Here is a 4,950-nt window from a genome sequence, read left to right as displayed (position 1 = left end):
GCATTAATTTATTAATTAATTAATTAATATAATTTTACTTAAAAATTTATTGAAAATCTATTTATCTATGTATTTATAATATATTAAAATAGAATTTAAGATAAGTAAGTTGGGTTGGTCTAGTATTAGATGTAACAACCTTAAATAGAATTCTGATTTACGACGGATTAATATTTTGTCTATCAAAAAAAAATTTCAAGATATTCTTCTAATTGACATAATTTATTTACTATTTATGTAATTGAATTAATTTTTAATATTTTTGTTTCTAATTGAATTACTTTTAAATTCTTTTGGAAAAAAATAAATGTAATTCAAACAATAAAAAGTAGTTGTTATCATTCTCACAATTTATCAATTGTAATATTAATTTTCAAAGACAATTAACAACAACATAATTGTCTATTGCGTATCAAATGACAATAATCAACTACAAGCAAATAATATAGATTTTAAAAGCAATTAAAATCAATAGATTTGTTACATATATAAGTTTGTTTGGTATACAAATTTATACAAATTGACTGAAATCGAATAAAAACGACCTTCAGTGTAAATTGCGTATAAACACGCATTTCCCTAACTCTTGAACAACACAAACGGTTATTTTCCCTCAATCAAAACTACAATGCTCAAAATTCAAACAAACATCAAAAGCTCTTAAAAATATCTGAAAATCGTCGCAAAAAGTGAAGGAAGTTGCGAAGATGAATTCGAAAAGAATTATGATAAAATAAAATAAGATGATGAAGAAGAAGTAGCAAAAGATGAGGAAGAAGAAGATGAAGAATTTTGAATTATGCTAAACTTATCAGCACACATACACCAAAAATTCTTAAACAATACACTTAAATATCTTCGTGTTATACCCAAATTTAGACTAAATCCCATAGTGGTCCTCGTATTCGGCTCGTGTACCGATTTAGCCATTGAAATTCCAATTGCACTATTCTGGTCCTCGAGATTATGCTCCGGGCTACATATTGGGCCTTCACTCGAATTATGGTGTGAGTCAGCAATCGCTTGCTAGTGTGGCACAAGCACTGCCACCTAGGATCTACAAAACGACGTTGTTTCATGGTTGAAATGTTTTGAAACTAAAACGTTGCCGTTTTGCTCCCAGTAGAATGAAATAGTTGTTTGAGTGAAGGGTTGGTCATTCGTTACATCTTCTTCACAGTTTCTCAATGACATCAATGCTTAGTCTCCTCCTCCATAGCTAGAGACAATGGCGATAGATTAGGGCAGTGCTACTTGGTGGCGGATTTCTTCCAGTCGTTGCGCTAAAGTTGGAGGAAATTTTGTGGGAAACTATTGAAGCAAAGGGCGAAAAACCATTTAAGCTATCTTGAAGGTCAGTTTTTTTTTTCCAAAAAATTTTTTGGCACATTTTTCATTCTTTCGATGAGAGGTTGTTTAAGTTACTCTTTTCGTTTGTATTCAAATTTTGTTGGAAATGATAGGTTGTTAGGGTTTTTGTTGTTGATATATTCGAACTGCTACTGGATGCTCTGTTTCTTTTGAATAGAACAAGGGCTATATCTAATTGTGCAATGTATGTTTGTTATTTATTTTTTTGGGTTGCATGCATTTTAATTTTTTTTCTTCTTTTTTTGTGTTGCAGATGAACGCCGAAGTATTAGATATAATATTTCATCATGGGAGAAATTTTGAGAAGGATAAAAATGGAAGGTGGACATATTATCCTGACAATAAGCATTTTTTGGTGAGGTTGATGTTGATAGGTTTGATGTATTTTACTTGAAAAACTACTTCAAAGAGTTAGAATATGAGAAAATTAAGAAAGTTTGGTGGCAAGTGCTACAAAGGAGCCTAGAAGTTGGGTTAAGGCGTTTAAACTCTAATAATAAGTTGAGGAAGATGTGTTTTCATGGTGGAAAAAACAATGGTGTTATTGATGTGTACATTGAACATGAAATTTCAGAACCTGAGATACTATAAGGGCAGGATGTTATTGTGCACCTTGATGACCAAGTGATGTTATTGTGCCACCACTATCCTAAACCCTTTTCCCAAAACTACTACCGAGAAGCCACCTCCATTGAGTTTGAGCATAATAACCAATACTCCTTAAGCTAAAGAAATAGTACCAAGGAAAATCAATTTTAATTTAAAACTGAAGCCTAAGCATAAGACAGTCTCCAAATGCACATCCACACAAAACAAAGTGACCAAGACCAAGAGATACTGTTTGAAATCTTTCACCCTAAGGCTTTAGGAAAAGCTTTTTCAAAAACAAAGGTAGATAGAAGTGACGCTATAGTGCTGTCCTCTAACTCAGACTCTCATGACAGCTACGAGAATGTTGAGGACAAGGCATACAAGCCCGTGTCGCAGGAAGATAGTTCAGGTGAATCAGGCATTGGAGACAAAATTTCTTCATCCAAGAAGAAAGTAAGAAAATACAATGTGAGCAAGAAGGTTCAGGAGAAGAGTGGAAAGGAAAAAGGGAAGGATAAGGTTTGTATTGATGATGAAACATTTGTGGAGGACGTTTCTGATGAAGAAGTTGATATCGGATTTATTGGGGGTGTCAGGACTGATATACAGATTAATGTGACAACCACAAAAAATTTAAATTACAAAGAAGTTACCTTCACTCACATTATAATTGGGACAACCAAAGAAGGGCTTGTTAAGATGTGTCTCCGTCGCCGACCATCTAAGCACAGGGCGACAACCACAGTCGTATCACTCTAAAACCTGTCCATGCCCCCTTCGCGTTGTGCTTCTTGTCCAATTCTCCATCGATGATGACCGGTTTGATATTCCAACAATGTGGCCTCCAATTCCTATCATGGAGGACCACTATTGACGTAGACAAGAGATAAAGAACGAGACGTCGATGGAGAGAACCAAAATGAGAGGAAGCAGAAGAAGCTTTAGGGTTTATAAAAGGGATAGGGACTAAATTGGAAAATTGCAAAATACTATCCACGTCATCTATCTGTTATGTAGATTCTAGGTGACAGTGGTTGTGCCACATCAGCAAGCCAGTTGCTGACTCATGCCGGAATTCTAATGACGGGCTAGTATGTAGTCCGGAGCACAATCTCGAGGATCAACATAGTGCAATTGGAATCTTAGGGGCTAGATTGGTGCACGAGCCGAATCTAGGGGACCACTATGGGGATTTAGTCCCCAAATTTGCTGCAAATACAGAAAAATGTTTTCTTTAATACTGTATTTTTTTCTTTTTTTCTTATTTATTTATTTCTTTTAGTTAAATGAATGTAAGTTCATCCTCTTCCAAGTAATTTTGTAACATTATGTGTTTCTTCTTCTTCTTTGTTTGATTTTTTTATTCTTGTTAAGAGAGTAAAACAAGAAGAAACTTCAGAAGATAAAACAAGAAAAAAAAAGACGAATAAGAAAAAAAAAGAAAATGATGATGATGATGAAAAAGAAGAAAAAACAGCAAAAGAAGATGAGCAGGAGGGAGAAGAGTTTTGAATTATGTTTAGCTTATCAACACACATACACCAAAAATTCTTAAACAATATACTTAAATATCTTTGTGTTACACCTAAATATCTTGGTGTTACATCCAAATTTGCTGCAAATACATAAAAATATTTCTTCTAATGCTGCATTTTTTTCTTCTTTTCTTTATTTCTTTATTTCTTTTAGTTGAATGAATGTAAGTTCATCCTATTCCAAGTAATTTTGTACCATTATGTGTTTCTTCTTCTTATTTGTTTGATATTTTTTGTTTTTATTCTTGTTAAGAGAGTAAAACGAGAAGAAAGTTAACAAGAAAAAATAAGAAAAAAAATGAACAAGAAAAACGATGATGATGATGATGATGATGGAAAAGAAGAAGAAAAAGCAGTAGAAGATGAGGATGGGGGAAAAGAAGAGTTTTGAATTATGCAGAACTTATCAGAATACATACACCGAAGATTCTTAAATAATACACTCAAATATCTTTGTTTTATATTAAAATTTGCTGCAAATATAGAAAAATATCTTCTTTAATGCAGAACTTTTACATTACATTCAATTCAAAAACCATCAACGATGAACAACAATTTTCACAAACAAAAACAACATTATTCACCTACAGAATCGTAAACTACTAACGAAAATATTAACTAGAATCCAACCACACCTCAGCCACTTGATTGGATTCAAAATAATAATCAATTTCGTTATGATTCAATTGACAATCTGAACTTTAATTATTCATTATCTTCAACAATGAGATAACTGTTCAAAACTGATTTTAGAGCTTGATTTCAAAAACGTAGAGAACGAACGAATAGAAACGCAGAGAACGCAGAGATGGAAGAGAACATAAATAAAAAATATTGAGAAAATTCGAAAATAGAAAAGAAATCCTTTTGTAAAAGGTAGTTATATATTTGCGCGTTAATTGAAAAGTTAGTTAGATTAAAAAGTGCGTGAGATAAATTAAGGTAAAATGACTTGTATACAGAGAATAATTATAAAATCACATAATTGTCTATTATGTAATATTGTAATGAATGACTATAACGGTTATAAATAATATAACACATACTTTTTATCCAAGGTGGCATAGTCTTGGTATGTGCAAGACGGCATTTAAATTCTGATACTTTTTTTGTTTGTTACCCAATATATTTTTCAACTTGGTAGACTAAGGACTAATTCGCTGTGAATTTGAACTTCATTTAAAAGTCTGTCATTGGTCAATGAATTGCTGTATACACAAGGTAAAATTCGAACTTCCGACACTTTCTTAAGCAGACGAGTGAGCTGACCACTCGACCAACACAAGTTGGTTAACCCGCACTTTTTAAATAGACTAATGAACTAACTACTAAATCAATCAAAAAAATTTTCTGCTTAAATTTTTGACATGGACTACTCCACATATTGTTTTACTGCCAGTCTGCCGCTATATTAGTTTTTAATTTTTAAAAAGTTCATGTACGAAAGAAACTC

This window comes from Arachis duranensis, chromosome 3 (assembly GCF_000817695.3).
Source record: "Arachis duranensis cultivar V14167 chromosome 3, aradu.V14167.gnm2.J7QH, whole genome shotgun sequence".
NCBI lineage: Eukaryota > Viridiplantae > Streptophyta > Magnoliopsida > Fabales > Fabaceae > Arachis > Arachis duranensis.
This window is presented reverse-complemented; position numbering follows the sequence as displayed.